General features: G+C 35.8%; 1 protein-coding gene across 7 annotated transcripts in view; it reads left to right on the top strand.

Moving 5' to 3' along the window:
• Positions 1–25,998, top strand: part of AFG1L (AFG1 like ATPase) — a 220,742-nt gene that overhangs the window by 97,425 nt on the left and 97,319 nt on the right. The window lies entirely within an intron of this gene.

The following is a 25,998-nucleotide window of genomic DNA, read 5'->3' as shown; positions in this document are numbered from 1 at the left end:
TACTTAACCTCTAAAGAAGCACTTGTGGGGCACCTGGGTGGCTCAGTTGTTAAGCGTCTGCCTTGAGCTTGGGTCTTGATCCCAGAGTCCTGGGATTGGCCCCGCATCAGGCTCCCTGATCAGCGGAGAGTCTGCTTCTCCTTCTCCCTCTGCTTCCACCCTCATGTTCTCTCTCAAATAAATAAAATCTTTTTAAAAAACAACAACAAAGAAGCACTTGTGGGAGACATTAATTAGTTAGTACCTTTTAAAAAAAAGATTTATTTATTTTAGAGAGAGAGTGTGAGTGGGGGCTGGTGCAGAGGGAGAGAATCTGAAGCAGGCTCCATGCTCTGCAGGGCTCAGTCCCACAACCCATGAGATCATGATTTGAGCCAAAACCAAGAGTCCAATGCTCAACCGATTGAGCCACTCAGGCACCCCAATTACTAATACCTCTGAATCCAGTTATTCAAACAAGTGTAATTATACCTAATCTGTTACACTACAAGAAAATTATGAATGATTCTGTCAGGGGCATTTATTAAAATTTATATAAGTTTATGGAGAGCATTCTTATGATTTATCAGGGTGGCAACCTTATGAGACAAGGCAGTGAGTTTTTTCATATTACATCATTTATCAAGACTCTCCTTTAGCTGACTGTTGACCTAATAGTGTCATCAGTATTATCTTCAGACACTCAGTGACAAGCTATGTTCATAATTAGCAAGGTGCTAGAGCAAGCTTGCCGCCTCCCTTACCACCAGTAAAGACCACTGAAAAGAAAATTGCAGTTGGCTATGATAAACTGAGGAAGGACTGCCACAAGGAAATGTTAAGGAACATTCTGGATCTTGTAGCTTTGTAGAGTGAGCAAAGTTACAGGCCCACCAGGGTAGCATGTAGAGCCACTTTTCCAGAGAAGACTGAAAGTTTAAGATGTGGAATTGAAAAAATTGGGCATTAACCACAAATGTGAACCATAGAAGGATACTGTTACATATTTGGTTTTTTGGCCATGGCAGACAAGTGATCATCATGAATGGCTTAATATTTTAATTTAAAGAAGATGGCATGTATATATATGCCAGGTAAAGATAAATGTGTAGGACAAAGAATAAATAGGTCAGGGGTTGCCAGAGACTACAGTGGAAGACATTTGACTGCAAAGGGGCAAAATGAGAGATTTTTTGTGGGGGCTGATGGAACTGTTTTGCATCCCGATTGTGGTTGTGATTACATGTATTCAAACAGATAGAGCTGTACACTAGAAAAGTTAATTGAAGTTAGCAACAAATCACATGGATAATCAATGGCAGAGGAGAGATTAGAACCTAGATATTGTGACTCTTAACACATTGTCCTCTATCATTTCTCGTTATTGGTCATCACTGACTTTTGTGTACTCTGTCCTAGAAAAAAGACCAACAACTTGGTTGATTTCCAACCAACAAAATGCATTCAACTTTTTCTTTAGATAACAGCTTTTTTTTTTTAATTTTAAAGATTTTATTTGTTTATTTGATAGCTCACAAGTAGGCAGAGAGGCAGGCAAAGAGAGAGAGGAGAAAGCAGGCTCCCCGCTGAGTGGAGAGTCCGATGTGGGGCTTGATCCCAGGACCCTGGGATCATGACCTGAGCCGAAGGCAGAGGCTTTAACCCACTGAGCCACCCAGGCGCCCCTTGGTCATAGCCTTTAATCTAGAGCCTCAACATAGGTTGTTACTGTTTTAAAACAGCATCTACTTTCTCCCCTCTCTCTCTCTGTCTTCCTCTCTGCCTACTTGTGATCTCTGTCTGTCAAATAAATAAATAAAATCATTAAAAAAATAATAAAATAGTATCTACTAATTCTTGGAGTGTTACAAGAGGTGGGGGAAGAATCTTCTCGCCAGAGAGTTCTCCCAGTAGCTGGAGAGAGCATGACGCATGTGAGGAATTGAAAGGTGGCCAGTGCTGTGGGAGAACCGGAGGAGGGGGGAGTAGGATGCAGTGAGGCACAACGTGAATCTGGAGAAGTGAGAGCTAGACTTTATAAACCTGTAATAAAGAAGAAAAATAAACAAAATTTTAAAAAAGGAAGAAAAATAATAAAATCCAAAGTTTTTTGGATTTTATTTAAGAGAAGTGGGAAGATACTGAAGTACTTTAAGTGGGGACTGACAAGATCAGAGGTGGACTGTCACTGGGTGTAGTGTACAGAGTGGTTACGGAGTAGGGTGCGTTAATATGGTGGCTTCAGTGAAGACATCTTAGGAGATCTTGCAGTACACTGGGTGAGAAGTGGTGCTAGCTTGTTATAAGGCAGTGATTGTCAACCAGGGGGCTATTTGGCAACGTTAAGGTAGTTTTGGTTGTCATAACTAGGCAGGGTGGTGGTGGGTACTGCTGTCGGCCTCTAGTCATTCTATAGAAGCCAGGAATTCTGCCAAAATGTCATATAGTATGCATGGCTACCCCCCACAACAAGGAATTATTTAGCCAGAAATGTCTATAGTTCAGAGGTTCAGAAAGTCTGATATAAGGTGATACCTATGGATATGAAGAAGATAGATCTGAAGGATAGTCAAGAAGTAAAATGGATAGCACCTGGTTATGGGTTGAATACTAAGGAAAAGAGAAAGGAAAATGTAGAAACTGCTTTAAAATTTCAGGCTTGTACAACTAGGTGGTGATGTCTGTCATTTAATAAAGACAGTATAATCTGGAGGTTAAAGATTCAGAAGATAGTGCTCAGGTGAGAAAAACATTTTTTCTCCTTCATTAATTTTTTTAGCCTCTCTGTTTAATTTTCTTCCACTTCATTCATTTCATTGCCTCCATTTCTAGTTGTAAAGCATCAACTTCATGAACAAGAATGGGGATTATTGTTGTTGATGGAAGCTACTCTCATACCCTCATCTCTTAACAGCCTATAGCTTAATTGTCAATTAATAGACAATTTATTAATTTTAGTAGAAAGTGATCAGAAACATTTGATAAGCAACTAATATTTTTTACTTAATTGGTTTGTTTGTTTGTTTATTTATTTATTTGAGAGAGAGAGAGAGAGAGAGAGAGAGCGTGCGAGCATGAGAGGAGAAAGGTCAGAGGGAGAAGCAGACTCCCTGCCGATCTGGGAACACGATGCAGGACTTGTTTCTGGCACTCCAGGATCATGACCTGAGCCAAAGGCAGTTGCTTAACTAACTGAGCGACCCAGGCGCCCCAGCAATCAGTAATTTTAATGGGAAAAAAACTGATAGCCAAGTGAAAGCAACACCAGAGTTTAGGAACCTAAGGGAGAAAAATCCTGTAGAAGAGAAGAAAAGGATGCAAAACTTGGGGGGTGGGGGTGAAGGGAATAAGGTAACAATGAGTGACTGCCTGTATGTCCTACTTTTGAATTCCTGTCTTGCTTGGGCCCAAGGCTGCACCCTCTATACCCCCATGTAGTTGTTAAAACCTCAAACCAGGGCACGTGTTGTGATGAGCACTGGGTGTTATAGGCAGCTTATGAATCTGTGAATATTACATCAAAAACTAATGATGTACTATATGACTATATGTTGGCTAACTGAACATAATAATTATAAAAAAAGAACAACCCAAACTTAAAAAAAAAAAAAAGAAAAGAAAAGAAAAGAAATGGAAGGGAAACTTCTAAATTAATTCTGAGGCCAGCATTACCCAGATACCAAAGCCAGGTATAGACCCCACTAAAAAATGAGAACTAAAGGCCAATATCCCTGATGAGCATGGGTGCTAAAGTGTTCAGTAAAATACTAGCAAATTGAATCCAACAGTACCTTTAAAGAATCATTCACTACTCATGTGGGACTTATTCCTGGGCTGCGGGGGTGGGTCAATATTTGTATTTCACAACACCAGTTTATATTTATCTCACAATCATTGTCAATAGAGTATTTGGTTATGTTTCCCTTTTCATGTTCACTGCTAGGAAGCTTAGATTCAAACTTGTAGATGACCCAGAGCAAATATTCAAGTCGTTAAACTCTGCAGTTTGGGCTTTGTTCCCAGCTTCATTTAATGTCTCATTTTCTTCTTCTCTCATCCTCCTTTTTTTTTTATTTATTTTTTTCAGTGTTCCTACTTTTAATCTGTGTTACTTTGTTGCATTTTATTTAATCTCATAAGCTTCCTTAAATCTTTTTTTTTTTTTTTTTGGAACCTGGGGATACAAACAAATATAAATTTCATAAGCAAATGTATTTCAATAAAGCTTGTATCTATTTTTGCAAAGCCAAAACAAAACAAAAACAGCAAACAAACAAAAAACCCAAACCAGTATCAGCTGATGATTACTGCTTTAGCTTTTAGTCTCCTATTTGTTAGTCTGTAGGGGTTTTTCTAGTTTCTTGCAGGCTTTAAATATGTTTAGTATATTTTAAATGAAGTTCTAGTGTAACATTTTTAATGCTACTATTTTATATTTTGTTGGATAATCTGGTTAAGGCTTTTGAAAGTGAAACAGAGGATCTTGGATCAGATCCATAGGAATAGGGAATTGCTAGAAAATTTTCAGATAAATTAGATCTAGATCTACTTTGTATTTAATTTCTTATTTTTGTAAAATCTCAATTAGAGGATTTATTTGTCATTTTTATCATTTAAGGAAATAGTTTATGTGGCCCATATACAAATAGACAGTTTTACTTTTCAAAGATTATGCTGTCAGGTCATTAGAAAAGCCTAAAACAAAAATCTACAATTAAAATTTTATATCTATGCTACTCAGTTTTTAGGTTCAGAAATAAAACTTTGTTAATTAAATGATATTCTAATAGAGAAAATACATATTTAAGAACATGAGGACCCTAACAACAGATTGATAATAGGCAAGTAAATGAAATTATTTAAAATGTAAAATTTTAAGTTTAAGAACTTTTTCAATCAAAAAATAAGAATACATTTTTATGGGGAACTAGAATATGTAAATTCATTTCAACTGTGCTTCTTTGACAGTAAAACACAGAGTGGTAAAAAAAGAAAGTCCCCTACTGACTGAAGTTTAGGACTCAGAAGAGTGCATTCTGGTCTTTCTAGTTTTACATTTACTGTTTATTACGATAAAAATGCTGCAGGCAGCATTAGAATGCCCAAGAATGATCCTGTATTAGATTAACAGGCAACAACACTATGTGATCCTTCCTCAGGCAGGCACATCCACAGTAAATAAAAAGCTGGATATCACTAGAAAGTTGGCTAGAAGTTATGCACACACATACAATAAATGTAATATATCATATTAATATTTCTAGGGAGAAAAAAATCCAGTTGTGTTCACCATAAAGGCTACAAACATTTGGCAAAATTCACCCTCTTTCTTGATAGAATCACTTCCTAAAAGATAAACAGATGGGTAGTTTCTTAATATGATATCAAATATGGGTATGTGAGTTCAAAGGTCAGAATTATGCTTAGTGGGGACACTGGTATTTCTGTGGTAAGTATGAACAAAGGAAGGGTGCCAACTATCACTTTTTAACATTGAACTACGGTAGAGACAGAGACATAAGAACAACTGGGAGGTTAGGGAGGGGAACCAAGGAAAAACCACATATCTTCATTTTAGGGGTTCTCCAAGATTAGTCATATCACTCCTTTTTCAAGGTTATATAAAAAGAAAATATCATAATATGGGAACAATAAGTAGAAAAGAGAAGTAAGTATTAGAAAATTTCTGTGTAGAGTCTTTAAAAATCAAGAAATATTGACTGTAATATAGAAGATCTAAGCAGAGAAAAGACAGATTGAGTTGAAAACCTTTTTATAAGGAATTGGCTAAAATAAAAGAAAGTTAAATGAAATAAAAAAGATTAAGTTAATTTAAATTAATGAAAGCATTAGAAGCATTACCTTTTAGAATTGAGACTACAGAAAATGAAATCAGTGATGTAGAAAAACAACATAAGAGGTATGTAGAAATAGAATAAAGAGAATAAAATGATGAAAAAAATAAGTGTCCTGGGGGAAAGAGTTCTTAATATGAACTTACTAAAAAGAAATGCTTGAAATAAGAAAATTGATGATACCAATGAACCGAATGTAAATGAATATTTGTAGTTACTGCTTGCTTAGATATTTGTGAATTGTGTTCCTCTTTGAGAGAGTGTTTGCTGATCCTGAGTAACAGCATCATCATTTGTTGTATTTATTACTAGGGAAATACACAGTCAGGTACTTTTATTTTATTTATTATTTTTTTAGATTTTATTTATTTATTTGACAGAGAGAGAGAGCATGAGCAGCAGAGAGAGAAGGAGATTCCCTGCTGAGTAGGGACTCCCCCCCTCGATGTGGGGTCTCCATCCCAGGACCCTGGGATCATGACCTGTGCCAAGGGCAGATGCTTAACCAACTGAGCCACCCCACAGTCAACTATTTTAGAATTTAAGTTACACCTTTTATTTTTCAAATAACTAGAGAGAAGATAAAAGAAAAAATATCTCTTAGAGCAAAAACTAGAAAGCTGAAGAAACAGCAACAAGTATGGGTAAAGAATGTAAAACAAGATCAGGCATGCTGACAGAAAATATAAATGGGTTACATTTCTCTATTAAAAACGAAAACTTCTGTGATGCCTGGGTGGCTTAGTGGGTTGGGCCTCTGTCTTTGGCTCAGGTCATGGTCTCAGGGTCCTGGGATCAAGCCCTGTATCTGGCTCTCTGCTCAACTGGGAACCTGCTTCTACCCCCCCCCCCCCACCTGCCTCTCTGTCTACTTGTGATCTCTCTCTCAAATAAATAAATAAAATATTTAAAGTAAAATAAAATAAAAACTAAAACTTCTGATATGGCTGAGTAAGCTCCTAGCCAAATGGCCTTCTTTGAGACAATATGGAAAAAATAAATAACACAACTATGTGAAGGTCTTGAAGAGTAAAAAAATGTCAGGCAGATCCTAGAAGGGAGATAGACTTAGAAGAAAGTCCAAAATTGGAGAGAATATCTTTTCTTTTTTCTTTCCTTTCCTTTCCTTTCCTTTCCTTTCCTTTCCTTTCCTTTCCTTTCCTTTCCTTTCCTTTCCTTTCCTTTCCTTTCCTTTCCTTTCCTTTTCTTTTCTTTTCTTTTCTTTCTTTCTTTCTTTCTTTCTTTCTTTCTTTCTTTCTTTCTTTCAAATAGCTGTCATCTTTAAGGTAGGTAAAGTTAGTTCTACATTGAATTACTGAAATTTTGATAAAAAACTCACAGTCTTTCTGGCCTAAAGAACCAGATGGTGGAGTTTGGGGCAAGCATTACTGTAGGAAAATGAGAAGTTAACCCCAGAGTGAACTAGATGGATATAGCCCCAAGTTCTATGTATAAATCTTGCCCAAACTTCTGACTGACCTCTGAGCCATACGTTTGCAAGGTAGATCACAAACTTCCTACTAAAGATAGGGTACTGAACTAAGATTTCAGTTTGTAGTTAGAGTCATCCAAGGTAATTTATTGCTAAAACAAAAATACTGACACTCTTCAGATAAAAAACAGAATCCATAAGGTCCAGGATACAGCCTCAGAATGAAGAATGAGGAAAATATGATCCATCCTCAAGAGAAAAACAATCAACAGAGATCAATCCCGATATGACCCAGATATTGGCATTAGACTTTAAAGCTACAATTAAAACAATAATTGTAGAAAAATGAGGTAAAGAAAAAATATGTTCATAATGAAAGAAGAGATAGGAATTCTCAGCAGAGAAACAGCAATCATAAAAAAGTACCAAGTTAAATTTTAGAATTAAAAAAAGACAGTGTCTTAAGTAAAAGTTCACTTGATGAGCTTAATAGCAGAATGGAAATAACCTAAGATCATTTAAGTAAGAGGGCATCTTTTGTCTAGTACCAAAATGAGCATGTAAATTTCCTAATCTGGGATATAGCTGCATAAGAGTGATTTCTGCTTTACTAGAATGTACTATTACAGTTACTTCAGCTATAATGATTTATGATACCAAAAAGAGGAAATATTTTCAACATTAAGGAATCAATTAAAAGATCTTTGACAGCAAGGCCCATCTAATTTTGTAGTTGACATTGTAGGAAATAAGTGTGATATTATCATAAAAAGAAAGTCATGGAGAGAGATGCTAAGGACTCCACTGACTCATTCATACAGTTTTTGTAGAGATCAGTACAAAAACTACAATGAACTTAAATGAACTCTAAAGAAGTTTGTCAAAGAATTCCATTCATTCACACTAATACTCCATCTGGTAGTAAGAACCGCAGAATACAAAGACAACATTTATTTAGAGTCCAAGTGAAAGCTGTTGTTAACTAAGCCTCAGCCACTCACACTAGATAATGAAATAGATGGTTCTAAAAGTTAAGAGGAGAGTTGGAGTCTCTGCCCCTAATTTTTGCCTGGCTCATTTTGGATGGTCTTCATGCATAAAAGGTTCCCAGAAATATAGATGTTCTGTTCTCTCATTGAACACTTAAGTCATGATATTTAAATCTATGGACTTTCATTAGAAAAAGAAGCTCTGGTTTGAAAAACTACTTTATTGGTGTTTAACTTTACCGAAAATAAATATATAAGTATATGGATCATAGTATTTTTGTAATAAAGATTTATGTAACATTTTGTGAAGTTTCTCTTTCATGGTGCCTCTAATTTCCTTGGATTAGAGGAAATGGGGATTGTATCCTTTAAAATGTTGTATTGTATCTAAAATGAGGGGCTGGTAATTATTATTTAAATAAAAAGTAGATTTAATTTATAGGACTATTTATAGGATTGATTAGAAGGATTTCATCTTCCTGCCATCATCTCTATATCAGTTTTCATTGAAAATATTAGCTAAGGTTATATGCAGTAACAAAACATCAATAATAATAGATGTGTAGATCACCCTAGCTTTTCTTTCTGATTTTTTATTTGTGTATGACCAAACACATTATTGGCATTAAAAAAAAAAAAGCTCTTATGGTCATGATAGTGGTGGTACAGAACCTCTCTAGAATAAATTTAGTTTTATTTGTTGGTTTAAACTGATGGGCAATGATTAAAAAGGAAGGAAAAAATAAAAAGAAAGAACTAAGAAAGGAAGAAAGTAAATTAAATAATATAAATGTAAATTTTATATTTAACCCAGATGTTTTGTGAAGAACAGATAGTTAAACATTATGTAGTATGTGTAAAGTCTATATGAGATCTGTACTTATGGTTTTATAAATTCTATAAATACTTTTATAAATCTGTAAATTCTAAGTTTCATCCAAAACTCCAAAAATATAAATGCCAAAACAAATATTACTAGAGATTAAGAATGACATTTTATAATGATAAAAGTCTGTTTATTAGAAAGCCATGACAATCTTAAATGTATACACCTAATAACACATCTCCAAATTACACAAAGCAAAACAGACTTAATGAGTGAACTAGACAATTGAATAATCATAGTTGGAAATTTGAACATCCCTCCTAAAGTGGTTGAATGAACGAAAATTTATAAAGATACAGATAATCATCTGTTTGACCTAATTAGTACTTATAGAACATTAAACCCAGTAACTACAGAATTCAGTCTTTCTTTCTAAGTACACATTGTATGTTCACTAAGACTCAACATATGCTGGGCCATAAACCAAGTCTCAACAAATATATAAAGTTTGAAATCATATGGAATGATTCTGACCATAGTAGAATTAAATTAAATGTGAATAACAATGAGATATCCAGAATATTCTCAGGTATTTGCAGACTAAATAATACATGTAACTAATCCATGGATTAAATAAGAAATCACAATGAAAATGAGAAAATGTTTTGAAGTAAAAGAACATGAAAGTGTAACATTGAAATTTTTAAGATGTTACTAAACAAAACAGTTCTTTGAGGAAAATTTGTAGTTAAAAAAAATTTTTTTAGAGGAAAAAAAGTCTCTAAAATCAGTGACCTTAAGAAGACAACAGGCAGGGGCACCTGGGTGGCTCAGTGGAGCCTGCTTCCCTTCTGCTCTCTCTGCCTAAGTGTGATCTGTCTGTCAAATAAATAAATAGTCTTTAAAAATTTTTAAAAAAGAGAAGCGAACAGGCAACCTACCAAATGGGAGAAAATCTTTGCAAATCATATATTTGATAAGGGTTTACTATCCAAAATATAGAGAGAACTCTTACAACTCAATAGCAAAAAACCACAATCTGTTTAAGAAGTGGGCAGGAGGATCTAAATAGACATTTTTCCAAGGAAGACATACAGCTGGCCAACAGGAAAAGAAGCTCAACATCACTAACTGTCAGGGAAATTCAAATCAGAACCACAATGAGTTGTCACCTCACCCCTCTGAGAATGGTTATTATCAAAAAGACAAAAAATAGCAAGGGTTGGTGAGGTTGTGGATAAAAGGGAACCCTTGTGTGCCGTTAATAGGAATGTAAATTTTTGCAGCCATGATGGAAAACTTGGAGGCTCCTCAAAAAATTAAAAATAGACTACCATATGCTCTAGCAATTCCACTTCTGGAAACTGAACTGATAGATGCAGAGAAGGAATTGATGGTTCCCACAGAGAGAGGGTGGACAAAATGGGTGAAGGTGGTCAAAAGGTACAAACTTCCAGTTATAAATAAGTCCTGGGGATGTAACATAGAACCGGATGACTATAGTTAATAATACTATATCGTGTGTTTGAAAGTTTCCAAGAGAGTAGATCTTAAAGTTCTTACCATAGGAAAAAAATTGTAGCTGCTGGTGGATGATAACTAAAATTATTTTGAGTGATCATTTTGCAATATATATAAATATCAAGTCATTATGTTAGACACTTGAAACTAGTATATAATGTTATATGTCAATTATATCAATTTAAAAAAAGGAGAAAAAAGAACCTAGAAGGGCAAATTAAAAGTAAGTAGAAGGAAGGAAGGAAAAATGAAGGTAAGAGTAGAAACCAATGAAATTAGAAAACAAGCAATAGTAAAATTTAACAAACCCCAAACTAAGTTTTTTGAGATGAATGAAATTGTAAAACCTTTGACTATACTGATCAAGAAAAAAAATAAACAAGTGACCAATATTAAGAATGAAAGAAGGATTATAAATATTTAAAGGATAACCAGAAGAATATTGTGAACAGCCCATGACTACAAATGTCACACCTTAGATGAAACAAAGTTATGAAAAAATTAAGTTTGCTAGACTGACACAAAATGAAACAGAAAATCTGAATATCCATATAGGTTTTTTTTTTAAGATTTTATTTATTTATTTGATAGATCAGAAGTAGGCAGAGGAGCAGGAAGAGAGGGAGGAGGAAGCAGGCTCCCAGCTGAGCAGAGAGCCCAATGTGGGGCTGGATCCCAGGACCCTGAGATCATGACCTGAGCCGAAGGCAGAGGCTTTAACCCACTGAGCCACCCAGGTGCCCCTGAATATCCATATAGTTTTTAATGAATTCTAATTTGTTATAAAAACGTTCTCACCAAAAATCTAGGCCCAGATAGTTTTACTGATGAATTCTATCAAACACTTAAGGAAGAAAGAGCTACTGTCTTAACATAAACTCTTTCAGAAAACAGAAGAATGGGAAACATTTCCCAACTCCTGTTATGTGTTCAGTGTAGCCATAACAGCAAAGCTGGACTGAGGCATTCCAAAGAAAGAAAACTAACAAGATAATATTTCTCAAGAACATAGACATAAAAATAATTAACAAAATATTAGCAAAGCAAATTCAGCAGCATATAAAGAAAGGATAATAATACATAATGATTATTTGGGGTTTATTCTATGAATGCAATATTATTTTAAAATTTGAGAATCAGGGGCGCCTGGGTGGCTTAGTGGGTTAAACCTCTGCCTTCGGCTCGGGTCATGATCTCAGGGTCCTAGGATTGAGCCCCACATCGGGCTCTCTGCTCAGCGGGGAGCCTGCTTCCCCCTCTCTCTGCCTGCCTCTCTGCCTACTTGTGATCTCTCTCTGTCAAATAAATAAATAAAATCTTAAAAAAAAATTTGAGAATCAATCAGTGTCATCTATATTAACAGAATAAAGGAGAAAAATAATACCTCAACAACTATGGAAAAAACATTTTACAAGATCTAGCTCACATTCATTATTAAATGCTAGGGCTAGCATTTTACTAAAAAAACAATCAACCAATTAACTAGGAATAGAAAAAACTTAATTTGATAAAGAACATCTACCAGAACCATCCACCAAAACCAGTAAGTGTATTTAATGGTGAAATATTGGACATTCTCCCCTTCCTCTCATACTAGGAGCAAGACAAGGATGCTTACTCTTTCCACTTCTGGTCAACATAATACTAGAGGCCCTAGTAACTGAAGTAAGGGAAAGAAAAAAAAACATGGAGAAGAAGGACTAAAATGATCTATTTTTACAGAGGACACTGTTTATATAGAAATATCTTTAAAATCTTCAAATAAGCTCATAGAGCTACCATGTGAATTTAGCACAGTCACAGGTCATATGGTTAGTGTACAAAAATCAGCAGGGCATTGAAAATGGAATAAAACCCCCAAATTTTTAATAATATCATCAAAAGCATAAAGTAATTAGAAATAGGTTTAACAGAAAACCTATAATACCTCTCTACACTGAAAAACTAGAAAACATTGCTGGGAGAAATTAAAGACATAAATAAATGGAATGATACACTATTTTCTTGGATTGCAGCATTCAGTATTAGAGAAAATGTCACTTCCTCTTAAATTGATTGGTAGATTTAGTACAATCATAATCATAACCCCAGCATGCTTTGTTTGGGGGGGGTAGAAATTGACAAGTTAAAAAAATTTTTCATTTATTTATTTGACAGACAGAGATCACAAGTGTGCAGAGAGGCAGGTGTGGCGGGGGGGGGGGCGGGGAGCAGGCTCCCCGCTGAGCAGAGAGCCTGATTCAGGGCTCGATCCTATGACCACGAGATCATGACCTGAGCTGAAGGCAGAGGCCTAACCCACTGAGCTACCCAGGTGTCCCAAATTGACAAGTTTTATATGGCAATGAAAAATACCTTGAGTAAACAAAACAGTCTAAGAAGAATAAAGTTGGGACTCCTGGCTGGCTCAGTTGGTAGAGCACACGACTCTTAATCTCAAGACAGTGAGTTCAAGCCCTATGTTGAGTATGGAGTCTATTTAAGAAATTTTTTTTTTTTAAGATTTTATTTATTTATTTGTTAGAGAGTGAGAGAGCTGCACAAGCAGGGGGAGTAGTTGACAGAGGGAGAAGCAGGCTCCCCACTGAGCAAGGAGCCTGATTTGCGACTGGATCCGAGGACATTGAGATCATGACCTGACCAAAGGCAGACACTTAACTGACTGATCCACCCAGGCGTCCCCACCCTCCCACATTTTTTTTTTTTTTTAAGAACAACAAAGCTGAAGGGCAAACAGTTTCAAGACTTACTAGAAATCTGCAAAAAAGGAAGATGTGTGGTATTGGCATAGGATAGAAAAATTAATCAGTGGAGTTTAATGATTGGAATGGAGAATGGAGAGCTCAGAAACAGATACTACTTATCTAATAATTTGACTTTTTGACAAAGGCAGTGGACAGTCTGTTGGGGGGAAAATGCTGGAATATCTGGATATCATTATGGGAAAAAATGAACTTTGATCCCTACCTCAAATATCATAAAAATTAATTTGAGATGGATCATAGACCTAAGTAAGAAAAAAAAAAAAAACAACTATTAAGCTTTTCGAGGAAAACCTTGAAGTATATTTTCATGATTTGGGGGAAGGCAAAGATTTCTTAAACAAATCCTAGAAAGCAATACTATAAAAAAATGACAAATTAGATTTCAACAAAATTAAAAACTGCTGCTCCTTTAAAAAGCACCTTAAGAAAATGGATGGGCAAACCATTGACTAGGAAAAAATATTTGTAAATCATATATTTCACAAAGGAATAGAATCCAGAATATACAAAGAATTCTTAAAAGCCAATAATAAACCACCTAAACCACTGGGCCCAATTTTTAAACAGGTACTTCTTTTGGCTAGGAGACACATGCAAAAATCCAGCTTAAATAGTCATCAGGCAAATGCAAATTAAGCACGGTGAAACATCATAATACATGCTCACCACAATGACTCAAATTAAAAAGGCTTGCAAAACTCACTACTGATGAAGCTGTGGGGCAACTAAAACTCTCCTACACTGTTGATGGCAATGCAGAGTGTAAGATACTTTGAAAAATGTTTGACATTTTCTTATGAAATTAAATGTACTTCTAACCCTATGACCCAACAGTTAAACTCCTAGATATTTACCCACAGAAATGGGAAGAAAAAAAGTTGACAAAAAAATTTATAGAAGAATGGTTCTATCAGTTAACATATAGACTAAGTGAGCATAAAAAAAAAGAATGACTCTAGCAGCTTTATTTATAATAGCCAATAACTGGAAACAACTCAGGTTTTCGTCAGAGGATGGATAAAGAATTTGTAGCATATGAATAAAATGGAACACTACTCAGCAATGAAAAGGGATGAACATAACAACATGGGTACATTTCAGAAACAGGCCGAGTTAAAGAAGCCTTATACAAAATAACATATACTCTAAAATTTCACTTTTATGAGGTTTTTAGAAAAGGTTTTATGGTTTGCTTTGGGGATTATCATATAAAACTTTATCAGTCTACCTTTAAGTGATATTATACCACTTCTAGTATAGTGGAAGAAGCTTACCTTTAACAGTATGCACCCATTTTTAATACACCCATGTTATACATGCCAAAATATACTGTTATATTTGATTTAAATAGTTACCTTTTTAAAAATTTTTTTTAAATTCTTTTTTTTTTTTTAAATTTGAGAGAGAGAGCATGTGAACAGGAGCAGAGGGGAGGGTCAGAGAGAGGGGGAGAAGCAAGCTTCTTGCTGAGCAGCAAGCCCAATGCAGGGCTTAATCCTAGGACCTACCCTGGGATCACCACCTGAGCTGAAGGCAGACACTTAACCAACTGAGCCACCCAGGCACCCTTATTTATTTATTTATTTTAATTTTTAAAAAGATTTTTTTATTAGAAAATGCAAGTGGTGAGGGAGGTGGGGCTTGGAGGGGCAGAGGAGGAGGGAGAGGCATAAACAGACTCTGCACTGAATATGGAGACTGGTGGGGGCTCCTCTCTCTCCTGACCCTGAGATCATGACCTGAGCCAAGCCAGGAGTCTGCCTCTTACTAGCTGAACCACCCAGGCTCCCTTAAATAGTTATCTTTTTAAAGGATTTAGATAAGGGTCATCTGGCTGGCTCATTTGAAAAAGCATGGAACTCGTGATCTCAGGGTTGTGAATTTGAGCCCCAGGTTAGGTGTAGAGATTACTTAAAATTAAAAATCTTTTTTTAAAAAAAAGGACTGGGGATACCTGAGTGGCTCAGTTATTTAAGTGTTTGCCTTTGACTCAGGTCATGATCCCAGGGTCCTGGGATGGAGCTCCATATCAGGCTCCCTGCTCTCCTCTCTCTCCCTCTGCCCACCTCCTCATGCTTTCTCTCTCTCTTTCAAGTAAGTAAATAAATAAATAAAAATTTTTAAAAAGGATTTAGGGGTGCCTGGGTGGCTCAGTGGTTAAAGTCTTTGCCTTCGGCTCAGGTGTGATCCCAGGGTCCTGGGATTGAGCCCCGCATTGGACTCTCTGCTCAGCAGGGAGTCTGCTTCCCCTTCTCTCTCTGCCTGTTTCTCTGCCTGCTTGTGATCTCTGTCTGTCAAGTAAATAAATAAAAATCTTTAAAAAAAGCATTTAGATAACAATAATAAAGTTTCATATTTACCCATAATTGCCATTTCTGTTGCTCTTAATTCCTCTGTGTATTATGGGGCTCCATCTAATATTTTTTTGGCAGAGGACTTCTTTTTAAGATTTTTGTAGTTCTGGTATTCTGGTGATGAATTCTTTCAGCTTTTAAATGTCACAAAAAATCTGTTTTTTGTTGTTTTATTTTTATTTTTCATTTATTTTGCTTTGCATTTTTATACTTTAATTTTTATTGTGTTATGTTAGTGACCATACAGTACATCATCAGATTTTGATGTAGTGTTCCATGATTCACTGTTTGTGTATAACACCCAGTGCTCCATGCAATCCATGCCCTCCTTAATACCCATCACCGGGCTCACCCATCCCCCCACCCCCCTCCCTTCTAAAACCCTCTGTTTGTTTCCGGGAGTCCTTGTGTCTCGTGGTTTGTCTCCCCCTCCTGATTCCACCCCCCCACCCCCAAGGAGGCTTTGTGCCCAGTGTGGAGCCTGAATCAGGGCTTGAACTCATGACCCTAAGATCAAGACCTGAGCTGAGAGCAAGAGTCACAGAGAAAGAGTCAACACACTTAACTGACTGAGCTACTCGGGTGGCCCAAAAGTCTGTATTTTAAAAGATACTTTGGCTCAGGATAGAATTCTTTGTTGACAGTTTTGTTTTTTTTCCATTGTCCTTTAAAGGTATTGCTTCACTGTGTTCTGGCTTACATTGGTTTCCAGTGAGAAGTGCTGTCATCCTTATCCTTATTTCTGTATATTTAATGTACCTTTTTTCTCTGGTTGCTTTTAGGATTTTTGTTTTCCTTTAGTTACCATTTTTAAGCAGTTTGATTATAATATGCCTTGGTGTTGTGCTTGGGCCTCATAGAGCAAAGAAGATCTATGGGTTTATAGTTTTCATCAAGCTTGGCAATATTTTGACCATTATTTCTTCACGTTTTTTTAATATCCTCTCCTCTTCTCTCCTTTGGGTAATACAGTTACACAGGTATTAGGTTGCTTAAAGTTGCACCATAGCTCACTTATTCTGTCTTATGTTTTCTTACCTTTTCTTTCAGTGCTTCATTTTGGCTAGCTTCTATTGCAGTATCTTCAAGTTCACTGATTTTTTTTTTTCTGCACTGTGTAATCTCCTTCCCGGCCAGCATATTATTCATTCCACATACTGTTTTCATCTCTAAAAGTTCTGGGGAGGGAGACAAACCATAAGAGACTCTTAATCTCAGGAAACAAACTAAGATTGCTTCGGGGAGAGGGGAGGGATAGGGTGGCTGGGTTGTGGGCGTTGGGGAGGCTATGTGCTATGGTGAGTGCTGTGAATTATGTAAGACTGATGACTCACAGACTTGTACCCCTGGGGCAAATAATACATCATATGTTAATTTTTTTTAAAGTTCATCTTAGGGTTTTTAAAAAATAATTTCCATGACTCTATTTGATTGGGAAAATCTTTCTTCATGCTGCTTGAACACATGGATTATAGCAATAACTGTAATGTACTTATCTACTAAATTTATTATCTGTGTCAATCCTAGGTCTGTTTCTATTGATTGCTTTTTCTCCTCATTATGGGCCTTATTTTCCTTTTTCTTTGCATGCTTTCATCATTTCTTATTGGATGTCAGACAATGTAATTTTTACTGTGTTGAGTGCTAGAGAGTTTTATATTCCAATAAATACTTCTGATCTTCGTTCCCATTCTTAGAATTGGTATGATTTTGGGGGCTATTGTCTCTAAGCTTTGTACAGCAGGACAGAGTACATTTAGTCTCAAACTAGTTTTTCTCACTGGTGAGGTGAGTACTCTACCCAGTACCCCATGAATTATGAGGTTTTCCAATCTGACTGGTGGAGACAGGCATGTGTGAGCCCCAGTGGTGGTTTTCTCTAGTACTCCCTGATATCTTTTTTGCGTGGCTTTCGATAGTTTCCTTCCACGCATGTCTGATTAGTACTTCATTGAGGACTCATTAGGGACCTTTAGCAGATCCCCAGAGCTTTTTTACTAGGCAGCTTTCTTTTCTCTGGTACTCTGCCCTGGGAACTCTACTTGCTTTGTCCTCCCAGGACTCTCATCCATCTCCATTCAGGAAGGCTGCCAGATGCTGCCTGGACTCCCCCTCTCTGGGCAGAGTGCTGTCAGCTTTGCCCTGGCACTAAGCTGGGGCAACTGTAGAATTCACTGCACTTGATTCCTATTCTCGGGGATAACTGTCCTTTGATCCTGGTGTCCAATGTTTACACCTAAGCATAATACCAGGTCTGGGGTTTATGGAGGGCCACTCTAAAAGTTTGTCAAACATGGTGGGTTTAAGAAAGTTTGATTCAGAATGTGTTATTTGAATGATAGATTGTATACTGTTAGAAAAGAAAGTAGAGTCATGAACTCATACTGACTCTCGTGCCTAGAATATTCTTCCTTCCTCTCTGCTGGGAGGCACCCTGCTTATTTTTTCAAGGTGGTCTAGTGCCACTCTTACTTCTGTAAAGCTGCCTTTGAACCATGATAAAATGAATAGCTTCTTGCTCTGTGTATTATATTTATACCTCTGTCCCTTTTTACCTTGAATCATGGTTATAGTCTGGTTGTGTCTGTCGGCTGTGATAAGCTGAACAGAACATGGTTCTGAAGAAGTCCACAAGTTTTAACATCATTCAAGACCTTGACTCCTAGGTATACCTATTACTGGCTGGAAATTCAGCAAATTATCTGAAACTATGAGGATCAGTCTCTTTTCCTATAAAAGGGAGGTAGAAGTATCTGTTTTGTAGTGTTACTGTGATTTGTATACATTGCCTAGTGAATTGCCTGGCTCCTAGTAAGGATTCTGTAAATCTAGTTCCCTTTTTTATTTATCTTTTGTCTTCAGCACTCATTTCAGCATAACTATGTGTAGGAATTCATGAAAGTATATTGAAATGAAAATAAAATGATAATATTTTTAGCTTCTTGAGGAACCTCCATACTGTCTTCCAGAGTGGTTTCACCAGCTTGCAGTCCCACCAACAGTGTAACAGGGTTCCCCTTTGTCAGCATCCTTGCCAACATTTGTTGTTGACTTGTTAATTTTAGCCATGCTGACTGGTGTGTGGTAGTATCTCATTGTGTTAAAAGGAACACTCCTTCTAATTATCAATCTTGAAAGTTTTCTTTCTCTTGACAGACATGTACTTATATAAATAAGCATTACACCTTGTTAGTTTTGACACTTGAATTTGTTTTTTAGGTTTTTATTTTAATTCCAGTTTGTCAACATATAGTGTTATTTTAGTTTCAGGTGTACAATGTAGTGATTCAACAATTCCAAATATCACCAGGGGCTTAGGTGCTCATGATGACAAGTGGACTCTTTACTCTCCATCACCTATTTAACCCATCCCCCCAATTACCTCCCCTCTGGTAACCATCAGTTTGTTCTGTGTAATTAAGGGTCAGTTTCTTGATTTGTCTCTTTCTCCCTTTGCTTATTTGTTTTGTTTCTTAAATTCTACATATATATGAAATCATAGGGTATTTGTCTTTCTCTGACTTATTCCGTTTATCATTATACTCATTGGCTCTATCCATGTCATTGTAAATGGCAAGATTTCATATTTTTTATGGCTGAGTAATAATCCATTCTGTATATATGCCACATCTTTTTTTAGCCATTCATCAATTGATGGACACTTGGGCTGCTTCCATATCTTGGCTGTTGTAAATAATGCTGCTGTAAACATAGGGAACACATGTATCCCTTTGAATTAGTGTTTTTATATTCCTTGGGTAGATACCCAGTAGTGTGATTGCTGGATTCAAGGTAGTTCTATTTTTAATTTTTTGAAGAACCTCCATACTGTTTTCCACAGTGGTTGCACCAGTTTGCATTCCCACCAACAGGACACCAGGGTTCCCTTTTCTCCACATTCTTACCAACACCTGTTGTCTCTTGTGTTGTTGATTTTAGCCATTTTGACAGCTGTGAGGTGATATCTCATTGAAGTTTTGATTTGTACATCACTGTGATATTGAACACCTTTTCATGTGTGTGCTGGTCATCTGATACCTTTTTGGAGAAATGTCTGTGTGTATATTTTGGCCATGTTTAAATTTGATTATTTGGTTTTTGGGTGTTGTGTTGTATTAGTTATTTATGTATTTTGGATATTAACTCTTTATCAGGTATGTCATTGCAAATATCTTCTCCCATTCCATAGTTTTCTTTTAGTTTTATTGTTTCCTTTGCTGTGCAGAAGCTTTTTATTTTGATGTGGTTCCGGTAGTTTGTTTTTGTTTCCCTTGGCTCAGGAGACAGAGGTAGAAAAAAGTTGGTAAGGCCAATGTCAAAGAAGTCACTGCCTTTGTTCTTTGCTAGGATTTTTATGGTTTCAGTTCTCACATTTAGGTTTTTAATCCATTTTGAAATTATTTTTGTGAATGGTATAAGAAAGTGGTCTATTTTCATTCTTTTGCCTGTTGCTGTCCAGTTTTCCCAAACCCATTTGTTGAAGAGACTACTGTCTTTTTTCCATTGAATATGCTTTCTTCCTTTGTCAAATAGTATTTGACCATAGAGTTGTGGGTTCCTTTTTGGGTTTTCTGTTCTCTTCTGTTGATCTGTATGTCTACTTTTGGGCCAGTACCATTCTGTTTTGATTACTACAGCTTTGTAATATAACTTGAAGTCTGGAATTGTGATGCCTCCAGCTTTGCTTTTCTTTTTCAAGATTGCTTTGACTATTTGGGGTCTTTTGTGATTCTATTTTTCTGGTTCTCTGAAAAATGCTGTTGGTATTTTGATAGGGATTGCATTAAATATGTAAATTACTTTGGGTAGTATAGACATTTTAACAACATTTTTTCTTCCAGTCTATGAGCACGAAATGTCTTTTCATTTTCTGTATGTCATCTTCAATTTATTTCAATAGGTCTTTTATCTTTTTGGTTAGGTTTATTCCTAGGTATCTTACTGTTTTTGGTGCAGTTGTAAATAGGATTGTTTTCTTAATTTCTCTTCCTGCTGCTTCATTTTTGGTGTATAGAAATGCAACAAATTTCAGTAGATCCTGCAACCTTACTGAATTTAACAGTTTAGCAGGTTTTTGGTGGAATCTTTTGGGGTTTCTATGTATAGTATCATGTCATCTGCAAATAATGAATTGAATGTTTTACTTCTTTCTTTCTCTCTCTCTCTCTCTCTTTTTTTTAAAGATTTTATTTATCTATTTGAGAGAGAATGAGTGAGAGAGAGCATGAGAGAGGAGAAGGCACAGGGAGAAGCAGACTCCACAAGGAGCTGGGAGCCCCATGCAGGACTCGATCCTGGAAGTCCGGGATCATGACCTGAGCAGAAGGCAGTTGCTTAACTGCCACCCAGGCGCCCCTTACTTCTTTCTTACCCATTTCAATGCCTTTTATTTCATTTTGCTATATTATTGCTAGGACTTCCAGTAATCTGTTGAATATAAGTGGACAGAGTGTACATCTTTGTGTTGTTCTTGACCTTAGGGGAAAAGCTCTCAGTTTTTCCTGATTGAGAATGATGTTTGCTGTGGGGTCTTTCATATATGGCCTTTATCGTGTTGAGATATGTTCCCTCTTGGGGCACCTCGGTGGCTCAGTGGGTTAAGCCTCTGCCTTTGGCTCAGGTCATGATCTCAGGGACCTGGGATCAAGCTCCACATTTGGCTCTCTGTTCAGCAGGGAGCCTGCTTCCCCCCCTCTCTCTGCCTGCCTCTCTGCCTACTTGTGATTGCTCTCTCTGTCAAATAAATAAGTAAAATGTTAAAAAAAAAAAAAAAGAGATGTTCCCTCTAAACCTATTTTGTTGAGAGTTTTTATCATGAGTTGGTGTTCTGCTTTGTCAAACACTTTTTCTACATCTATTGAAATGATCATGTAGTTTTTACCCTTTCTCTTATTGTTGTGATATATCAGATTGATTGACTCGTGAATATTGAACCACGCTTCCAACCCAGGAATAAATCCTACTTGATCATTGTGAATGATTTTTTTAAGGTGGTGTTGGATTCAGTTTGCTAGTATTTTATTTTTATTTATTTATTTATTTTAGTTTGCTAGTATTTTATTGAGGATTTTTGCACCTGTGTTCATCAAATATATTGGCTTGTAGTTCTCTTTTTTGTGATGTTTTTATCTGGTTTTGGTATCAAGGTAATGCTGGGCTCATAGAATGAATTTGGAAGTTTTCCTTCCTTTCATATTTTTTGGAATAGTTTGAGAATTATAGGTATTAACTCATTTTTACATGTTTGGTAGAATTTGCCTGTGATGCCTTCTGGTCCAGGACTTTGTCTGTTGGGAATTTTTTGATTATTGATTCCATTTCTTTGATGGCTATCAGTCTATTCAAATCGTCTATTTCTTCCTGTTTCAGTTTTGGTAGTTGATATGTTTCTAGGAATTTATCCTTTTCTTCTAGGTTGGCCAATATGTTGGCATATAGTTTGTCATAATATTCTCTTATAATTGTTTATGTTTCTGTGGCATTGGTTGTTATTTTTCTGCTCTCATTTGTGATTTTTTTTTTTAAAGATTTTATTTATTTATTTTACAGACAGAGATCACAAGTAGGCAGAGAGGCAGGCAGAGAGAGAGAGAGAGAGAGAGGAGTTAGCAGGCTCCCCACAGAGCAGAGAGCCCCATGCGGGGCTCGATCCCAGGACCCTGGGATCATGACCTGAGCTGAAGGCAGAGGCTTTAACCCATTGAGCCACCCAGGCGCCCCGTGTCATTTGTGATTTTATTTGAGTCCTTATTCTTTTTTTTCTTGGTAGGTCTGGCTAGGGGTTTCTCAATTTTGTTAATTTTTTACAAAGAACCAGCTTCTAGTTTTGTTGATCTGTTCTATTGTTTTTTGTTTTGTTTTGTTTTTTGTTTCTATATCATTTATTTCTACTCTAATCTTTATTTTTCCTTCCTTCTCATGGTTTTAGATTTTGCATGTTCTTTTTATAGCTCCTTTAGATGCAAAGTTAGGTTGTTGGAGATTTTTCTTCTTGAGGGAGGCCTGTGTTGCTATAAATTTTCTTCTTATGACCACTTTTACTGCATCCTAAAGCTTTTGGGCCATTGTATTTTCATTTTCATTTGTTTCCATGTACTTTTTATTTCTTCTTTTATTTCCTGACTTATTCATTGTTTAGTAGCAGATTATTTAACCTCCATGTATTTGTGGTCTTTCCAGATATTTTCTTGTTGTTGACTTCTAGTTTTATAGCCTTGTGGTCCCAAAAGATTCATGGTATGACTTTAATCTTCTTGAATTTGTTGAGGTTTGTTCTGTGAGCTAAAATATGATCTGTTTTGGAGAATGTTCCATGTGCACTTGAAAAGAAGGTAGGGGCGCCTGGGTGGCTCAGTGGGTTAAAGCCTGTGCCTTCAGCTCAGGTCATGATTTCAGGGTCCTGGGATAGAGCCCCGCATCAGGCTCTCTGCTCAGCAGGGAGTCTGCTTCCCCCGCCCCCCTCTGCCTACCTCTCTGTCTACTTGTGATCTCTGTCAATCAAATAAATAAATACAATCTTAAAAAAAAAAGAAAAGAAAAGAAGGTATTTCTACTATTTTAGAATGGAATCTTCTGAATTCTATTAAATCTATCTGGTCCAGTGTGTCAGTCAAAGCCATTGTTTCCTTGTTAATTTTTTGTTTAGATGGTCTGTCCGTTGATGTAAGTGGGGTGTTAAGGTCACCTACTGTTACTGTATTGTTATCAATTAGTTCCTTTATTTTGTGATTGTTATTATTTTTAATATTAACTGTTTTATGTATTTGGGTGCTTCTCTGTTGGGTGCATAAATATTTACAATCATTATATCTTCTTGTTGGATTACCCCTTTTATTAGTATATAGTGTCTTTTTGTGTCTCTTGTTACAGTCTTTGTTTTAAAGTCTGTTTTGTGCAATATAAGTATTTTTTTTACTCTGGCCTTCTTTTGCCATCCATTTGCATGATTGATGTTTCTCCATCCCCTCACTTTCTGTCTACAAATATCTTTTTGTCTGAAATGAGTCTCTTGTAGGCAGCATATATATAGATCTTGGTTTTTTTTATATTCTGTCACCCTATGTCTTTTGATTGGAGCATTTAGTCCATTTACATTCAAAGTAGTTTATTGATGGAAATGTATTTATTGTCAGTTTGCTATTTGTTTTGTGATTGTTTCTAAAGATGTCCTCTGATCCTTGTCGTTCTTTCATGTTTTGCTTAATTGTTTAGGGATATGTTTGAATTTCTTTCTCCTTATTCTTTGCATACTTACTAGTGGTTTTGATATGTGTTTACCATTATGTTTTTGTATATAACCTTTTCTGCGATGCTTGGATTTTTAAGGAAGAAAATCTGTCTATCCATGTACATCTCCAAAGTATTTAGGTCCTTGTAATTCCTTTAAAAATCCTCTTTGCATGTATTTCATCTGTAAGTATTATTATAGTTATTCACTGTGGAGAATGTAGAAGTCCTTATTACCAGTCTTGAAAAATGAATGTGCCGTAATTTCAGTACTCTCTCTTATATGACCAAGTGCTCATTTAACTCTGTTTAGAAATCATTAAAAATTGTAGGCAAGAACTTCTACTGAATTTTTAAATAGTATTTAGTAAACAATGACAAATGTTGATATAAATGTATTATAAAATCTTTATGTCTGAGAAAAAGAATATTAAACAACTACTATGGAAAAAAATGGTAGCTAAGTAACATTTCAGGAGATCTATTGCATTGATAATTAGCATAATATTTGAATTGCAAAAAAACTCTTCAATTTAATGAGTACCGTTCTTTTTCACTTAAGTGTCCTATAAAAACCTAAAGGTTTTCAAGCCAAATGAATTTTGTTTAGAATTCTGTTTAGAGAATACTTCTCAGAGCATAAAGTTTGGATTATATATCCTTATAAAGGCAGAGTGTTTTTAAAGTTAACCCCTTAAAAAATTAACTCTTGAAGCCTGAAAGGTATTATTTGATTTTTAACTTTGCTGATGAGTGGAAGCTTTCAGTCAAGAATATGACAAGTGGGCCTTTTACATCTTTCATTGTCATGAACCTACTGAAAGGTACACATTTGTTAAGTTAGACATCTCAGAGCTTTATATGTCCATAACAAAGATATTATTCTGTGAGACCAAAAGGTTACCTTAATATAGATAAACTTTCATTAGTGTAATATGAACACAGTGTTCTTTGATATTCACTTTGGTATTTTCCCCAATAAATTTTAAAAGAACTTATTGAGCTATAATCGATATACAATAAATGGCACATATTTAAAGGGTACAATTTCCAAAATATTGGCATGTGCTTATATCTGTGAAATCACCACCACAGTCAATATAATGAATATTTCCATCACACTCAAACTTTCTTCTTTCCTTATTTTCATCTCTCCTGGTCACCCCAGGTGACCCCTTCTCTAGGCAACCACCAGTTTGCTTTGTTACTGTAGCTTTAGTTTGCTTTTTTTTTTAGAGTTTTATGTAATTAGAATCAAACAGTATGTACCTTTTTTTTTTTTGGGGGGGGTCTGGCCTCTTACTCTGCATAATTATTTTGAGCTTCATTTCTTTTGTTGTGTGTATGGTTTCTACTTTTTATTGCTAAGTAGTATTTCATTATACAGAAAAGCCACAGTTTTCTTATCCACTCGTGTAATGATGGACATTTGGATTGCTTCCAGTTTTTGGCTATTACAAGTAAAGCTGCTGTAAACATTGAGTGTATTTAAACGATCTTATTTTTTGGGACACCTGGCTGGTTCAGTTAGTGGAGCATGTGACTATTGATCTTGGAGTCATGAGTTCAAGCCCCATGTTGGGCATGGAGCCTACTTAAAAAAAAATAAATAAAATAAGAATATTTTATTTTTGAATGTTACCACTTATTAGCAATCATGGCTGTGAACTCTTATCATACAGTAGTGTTTTTTGTACCTTCCCCAGCAACCTAATAATTAGGGAAGATTATGAAAACATCTAACTTAATAATCCACTTCCTGCATTTTACCTATTTACTCTTTTGAGGTTATTGATTATAGGAAAGGAAAGATCTCATTTTGGATTTGAAAATTCCAACAGCCTGGCCAACATTATCTTACCTTTTGTAATATCCCTAAATAAATATATTAAATGTAACTGAATTAAAGCCTCTTGCCCTTAATTAACCAAAGAGCTTTGAAAATACATTCTACACTATAATGATGTTAGGATGAATATTTTTCTAAAGAGAATAAATGTTTCCTAATGACCATATTTTATTTCCATAAGTATATGTGGCAGTTGAGGTCT

The sequence above is a fragment of the Mustela nivalis genome (assembly GCF_964662115.1).
Source record: "Mustela nivalis genome assembly, chromosome: 5".
Lineage (NCBI taxonomy): Eukaryota > Metazoa > Chordata > Mammalia > Carnivora > Mustelidae > Mustela > Mustela nivalis.
This window is presented reverse-complemented; position numbering and strand designations above follow the sequence as displayed.